At 42.3% G+C, this 6814-nt stretch overlaps 1 long non-coding RNA gene across 1 annotated transcript in view; it reads left to right on the plus strand.

Moving 5' to 3' along the window:
* Positions 1-4935, plus strand: part of LOC309335406 — a 35327-nt gene extending 30392 nt beyond the window's left edge. Inside the window, exon 3 of the long non-coding RNA XR_014153479.1 lies at positions 4635-4935. This is a non-coding gene — a long non-coding RNA (uncharacterized lncRNA). The remainder of the gene's footprint in view (positions 1-4634) is intronic.
* The last annotated feature ends 1879 nt before the right edge of the window (positions 4936-6814 follow it).

The raw sequence follows: 6814 nt of genomic DNA on the forward strand, positions 1-6814 counted from the left end.
AGTAAAAACTTCCCTAAACATCCAAACAACATCCAAAGGTTGCACAGGTTCCTCATACCTGGTTTGCAGTATTTAAGTTGTCCCCAATTATATCATTGCTATTATTTATTCATTTATATTGGCCAATAGGCGCCTAATACATTAGAGAAGGTGTCTTTTTATTTATTTTAAAAATAGCATTCTCCCACCTTCCTTAGCTTCATGTAAATATGCAGGCCTCTGGAATGCCCTCTTATGTAGTTAGTGTAGGAACAAATGTTTAAAAAGAAAGCCTGCACATTAAACGTTTGATATTTTAAGGGGGCATGTTGAAGCGGTGCAAAATATAAGGGATCTTGAACTTTTGGATAAATTGTGGTTGGGAACATTAATTCTTGTAAAAGGGGTGTTTGAATGACTGTTGAATAATGGAGGCACCATTGGCCTGTGCTATGAACTAGACTGTAGTTTAATTTTGAGAAACTTTGGTACTGCTCCAGCTCCCACTCCCCATTAGTGTTTTTTGGTTAGGTGGTAGTAAAAAAAGAAGAACCCCTCATTCTTCTAAGATGTTTGTCTCAACAAAAGCCTGTTTGGGGTCTAAGTGCGGAAAGGGGCTGTGAGTAACAACTGGAAGGAAGGACAAGTAGCAAAGTATTACAGTATATCCCAGCAGGAAGTTCTTTTAATAAGTAAATCTTGTAGTGATGACTTGTAGAGATTCAGAGAATGGTGTTGGATAAAACAATAACAACACAAAACATTTATTTGCAGCTTGTGACAAGCATTTGCATTTTCTTTTATATATACATATGAAACTGTAAGGTGCCTTTTCTTCTACCATTGTGACTGTTAATTACTTTTTCTTGTTTGTTAGAATTGGGGCTGTCACCTTTTAATGGGCAGAAATTCTGTGTTTGTAATAGAGAAAGCTTTACAACAGGTGGGTAGACGAAAGAAATGCAACTTTATTGTGGCTGCAAATTTTTGCACAACTTCCACATATCTTCCTCATAAAAATGCTGTCCCATGTTATTTCTCAATTTAATCTGGATTTACCATTTCCGCAAAAAAAGAAAAAACCACAGTAAAAAACACCTTAAGAACACAGTATATTAAATGGAGATGAGGTGGTGGATATGGAATGGGATTTTTATGAGAAAGCGCATTCTCCAATTAAATGAGAGTGCGTGTTGCGGTGTGGACCACCAGGTCAGCCCTGTGTTGCCGGGCAGGTTTGTGGCTACTGCCTGGGGCATTGATTGGATAACTGGGTTGCTGGGGTAAATTGCATGTTGCAAGTTGGTGGGTGGGACCATTAGGCATTAAATATCGGGGCTCTTTGGTTTCCCTTTCTCTTTTGCAGAGTGCATCAGATCACCTGCCCGCCCTGTTTTCCGGTTGACCTTGCTTTGCCTGTCATGGGGTCGTCTGCCTTGGTGCAGGGGCCTAGTAGGAATTTTGCCATTTGGCTGATGCCATTTGGTTTTTGCCTACTACTTAGCAATTCGTCACAACTTGTAAGGCTGCGGTTAGGCATTGGTTATAAATAGCTGGTGGTGGAGGGGTCAGGATAGGCTGTGCCTGCCCCTCCAATTGCACTGAAGGGAATTCCGTTAAAGGAATCCTGGGGCTTGCCACGTTTTCGTCCAATCCCTGTCATGGGACCAGGGCCGGCAAGCCTTGGGGAGCTGGTTGGGTGAGCGGCGGCGTCAGACGCTCAACTGATTCCCAACATTGACTTTCCCTTCTACTGGCTTCCGATCGGAGCTCGGAATGTCAGTTCTGTCCCTGGCGGGGGGACAGATAGTCATAACCAATGTCTAAACAACCATTCACTGATTCTGTATTTTAATAAAGTTGTGACCAAAATAGTGCCCAAAAACCAAAACTAAAATTATGTGTGATGTGTGAAATTAATTGAGGGGTGGTCTGGGGACCTACACACGCAATGCTGTAGAAAAACATGCATGCATGAACAGCACTAAAACCACAATAAATTGTTGTGTGGAAGTGTGGCCAGTGTCGGGAGAAACCAATTTTTGCCTTTCATGTAGCTGTTTCATTGCACAAAGCCTCTGTTTATAAACTAAAATTAAACTCTTAACCAGGCAGCACTGCATTTTAGGCAGCACTCTTGGCAGGATCAGGAGCTGATGGGTGAGTTTATTCTGAACCGGAGGCTGCACAAGGCAAACAAGCACAAAGGTGGCAGGCAAAGCTCAGAATCTGAAATCCAAGTTTGACAAATGAGTGAAGGTTTTGAGAGTGCAAAGTTGTAAGGGATTAGAAGTTGTTTGCAGGAAGAAATAGGAGCCCAGGAGGTGCAGCAAATGTAAGTGAAACAAGCATTGATAATACTGAGATGTAGAAGGATCCCGGTATGAAGTAACAAGAAAGCCCTAAGAGGGCAGTCATAGGACCTTCATGTCCTCATTTAGGGCTTCTAAGAAGATCCATGGATGCGGGTGGTGCTGTGGTCTAAACTACAGAGCCTAGGGCTTGCTGATCAGAAGATCGGCGGTTCGAATCCCTGCAATGGGGTTAACTCCTGTTGTTCGGTCCCAGCTCCTGCCCACCTAGCAGTTCGAAAGCACGTCAAAGTGCAAGTAGATAAATAGGTACCGCTCCGGCAGGAAGGTAAAGGGTGTTTCCATGTGCTGCTCTGGTTCGCCAGAAGCGGCATAGTCATGCTGGTCACATGACCCAGAAGCTGTCTGCGGACAAACGTCGGCTCCCTCAGCCAGTAAAGCGAGATGAGCATCACAACCCTAGTATCGTTTGCGACTGGACCTAACGGTCAGGGGACCCTTTACCTTTACCTTTAAGAAGATCCATGCCACCCACAAGCAAATTTGGATTATACTCTCCTACTCCATCAGTTCCTGACAAGAACCCCGCATAGTCCTCACATCCTCAGTCATTATATATAACATTACCTCACTTCCTGATTTTTGTGGCTGCTTCTGTCCTTACAATAAAACTATGATCAGAATGTATACACAGCCTAATTAACATATGTGGTAGTAAGTTACACAGGTGTTATTTGAGTGTTTGGAGCTGCCTTACTATGAAAGCTGGTGCAGCTTTTATTTAGTTTTCTGTCTCCCAAAATTCCTCCGCTTTGAAGTATTTAGTGGCTCTTACATCCAGCTAACAGGGTTTGTTGCAAGCAGTTATTGCAAGGTAATTTTATGTTTTTTATGTATGCTGATTTAATACTGTTGTATTAATTTGCAGAAATAAAAAAAATGGGGGGTGCAATTATGACTAAATGCAAAGAAGTAAAAGTGTGAGCAGCACCTGTTCAAGCCTTCAGCAGTCTCAGTCTGTGGAATATTTATGGGAAAAGTAAGTAAGAATCTTGCGGTTCTCTTTAGTTACTGATTTAAGACCATATAAAACCCAATAAAAGATAAACTCTTTGTTACAAAACATCTGGTAATTCCACTTGTGTTTTCATCATGCAAAGGCTATTTCCCTTTTTCCTTCCAGATAAGCAAATGCAAGTGGGAGTATGGTCTTAGTGAATAAAGATGGGGGGGGGGGGAATAAAGCAGACATCATCTCCAGAGATAAAATTTCTTACGTATTAAACTGTTAAGTGCATCGTTCTGCCCTTTCAGTAGAGAGAATTCCTTTTGGGGTTCCCAGTAAAGTCTGCACAGTACAGCACCGCACCGCTACCATACACCATTCACATTACTGAACCATCTTCAGGGTTAGGATGTGGTTGTTCTTAGTGGGGCAGGGGGTCAGATTCAGCAGTGGCTGCTGCTACAGGAGACTGCATCAGATTTTCACTCTACTCCATCCCCACTCCAATTTAGCAACATGGTTTTCCTTTGGGTTATTGCTTTTCCATTTATCTCAAAGAAATATATGGACAGGGTTTTCTGTGTTGGGGGGTGGGGGTTCAGTTCACGAGGGAAGGGTAAATAGAATAGCACATTTGATTTGTCCACTCTCCACATTTGTGGAGTAAAATGGGATGCACTGTAATGAATCAAAGCATGGAATTTATCAGAACGGAGCAAAGCGTTATGTGTGTATATAACATTTTCACTATTATCTCAATTCTGTAAATTGTTCAAGGATAGTTGGCCAAATCCTATATAAAAAGGTAAGGGCTTTTTTTTTTTTAAAGTATATGAGCATTTAGTATATTGAATTTATGTTTGAATTTGATACCCCAGCTTCAGAAGAGATAATATTATGCAGTGAACTCCCGTTGCTTGGTCCCTGCTCTTGCCAACCTAGCAGTTCGAAAGCACGTCAAAGTGCAAGTAGATAAATAGGTACCGCTCCGGTGGGAAGGTAAATGGCATTTCTGTGTGCTGCTCTAGTTCGCCAGAACCACATGACCTGTGCTGGCCACATGACCTGTAAGCTGTACGCCGGCTCCCTCGGCCAATAAAGTGAGATGAGTGCCGCAACCCGAGTCAGTCACAACTGGACCTAATGGTCAGGGGTCCCTTTACTGTACTACATTTATTATTATATTCATTTCTGCAGTGAGCAAATGTTTGCTGAACTTTGCATTTCCCGCCCCAATTTCAGTATTATGTAAACTGTGTTTCTTATTTATTAATCTAATAATTGTTTTCTAGAATGTCTAATTATTCAGTACACCAGCGTGTCTTTATGTCTCCTAGGAAGCTGAAGGAACAATACATGGAGTTCCCACATGGTTACTGAAACTGACCAGATGAAGACCTCCTTCTCAACAGTTTTGCTGCAACCTGTAGATCAGAGATGGGGAACCTGCGGTTCTCCAGATGTTGTTGTATTACAGTTCCCATCAGCCCCAGCCAGCATGGCCACTGGTCTTACTATTTTACAAATGCAGAACACCTGATGAGGGATTGTATTTCTGAAAGGGAAGCCGGTGGAAATGGGCTGGCGGGGTGAGAGGGGAATGCTGCTTATGATTGCTAAAAAGCCATGAGTAGTAGAAGACAAACCTAGACAGCATCTTAAAAAGTAGACACATCACCTTGCCAACAAAGGTCCGTATAGTAAAAGCTATGGTTTTCCCAGTAGTGATGTATGGAAGTGAAAGCTGGACCATAAAGAAGGCTGATCGCCGAAGAATTGATGCTTTTGAATTATGGTGCTGGAGGAGACTCTTGAGAAAATCAAACCTCTCCATTCTGAAGAAAATCAGCCCTGAGTGCTCACTGGAAGGACAGATCGTGAAGCTGAGGCTCCAATACTTCGGCCACCTCATGAGAAGAGGAAAAGACCCTGATGTTGGGAAAGATGGAGGGCACAAGGAGAAGGGGATGACAGAGGACGAGATGGTTGGATAGTGTTCTCGAAGCTACCAGCATGAGTCTGACCAAACTGCGGGAGGCAGTGGAAGACAGGAGTGCCTGGCGTGCTCTGGTCCATGGGGTCATGAAGAGTCGGACACGACTAAACGACTAAACAACAACAAAGTAGAAGACAATCTACTATTGATAAAATCTTTGGCTTTAGTAAAAACAACTCTAGTTAGTTCAAACAAGTGTGAGAGATAGAGCAAAATGGAGACTGTGATTCTGCTGTTGATGTATTCAGTTGCATACTGGAGTATGCAAAGCATATGTGCCGCAGCTAAACTATCCTGCCCATCCAGTTCTTCACCCTGTCATGACCTGCTGATGATCATGCCAATTCAGTACACTTTGATATTTTGTTCCATATGCCAGACAGAAGGCAAACCATGCTTATGATTAGGGCTTGAAAACTCCACTGGATCCCTCCAAAATATCTAGCATATGATCAATGTTAATTGTATTACATTAATTATTCCCTTTTTCTGGCACAGGACATGTGTGTTCCAAGGGCCAAAAACAATGTGGTATGTTCCATGGCATGTGGTTCTGTAGCCTGGCAGAACAGAAGAGGCTAAACACAAATGTGGGAACAAGGTGATAAACTGACCCATTTGGCTGCCAAACTATCTACCTAGAAACTTGTGTATGAGGCACCCCAGTGGCTTCATTGGTTCTAAAATACACCAGCAATTTACCGTATATTACTATCGCACTTCTAATGTACATATGCTAGAGAGTTAGTCATCAATAAATCAGAGGCAGCATGGTTTAATGAATGGAACACAGTGATCTGTAGAGACTTAGGCTTTCAAAACACAAAAGAGGATAGATACTCTGCCCAAGAAGTGCACCAGGGTCTAAAAGTTTATAATAATATTACCACAGAGTTAAAACTAAGTGGTAATATTACCACAGAGTTAAAACTAAGCACACAGTTTGAATGCTACTATGAAGGCCTCATTCATTTGGCTAAGTTCCATTTGTTCCCTGTGGAATATACCCTAATGATCACTTTTCTTAATATAACTGCTGAGGGATGTGTGTTAACTCTGGGATTTATTTATTTTAAATCTTCACTGGGAAACACATGAATGGTTTTCCTAAAATGGCAACTCCCCTGAATCTTGCAGTGGCTCTGAGGCATCCCCAGATAGTTTGAATGTATTGGGGTTCAAACAGTGAACATCCGGACAGAAAAGTTGCAAAGCTGCTGACCTTATTTTGGCAAAATTGCAAAACAATGCAGTTTTTGAGCTTTTTTTTTTTTTAAAAAAAGGCAAAAACAGCACTGTGACATGGGCTTCCATACGTCTGGATTTTCCCGGACATTTGCTGCTGCTGTGAATGCTGGAAGGAAGACCTGCTCCCTGCTGCAAGGCCCATTTCCACCTGACTCACCCTGAACAGCTAAAAGGCTCCTGGGAGGCCATTGGGACATTGCTGGAACAATTTTTGAGTTGGGGCAACTGGCTGAAATGTTTTGAAATGTTTTAAACGGTTCTAATTTTGGTTCC

The sequence above is a fragment of the Podarcis erhardii genome, assembly GCF_964252035.2.
Source record: "Podarcis erhardii genome assembly, chromosome: 2".
Classification (NCBI taxonomy): domain Eukaryota; kingdom Metazoa; phylum Chordata; class Lepidosauria; order Squamata; family Lacertidae; genus Podarcis; species Podarcis erhardii.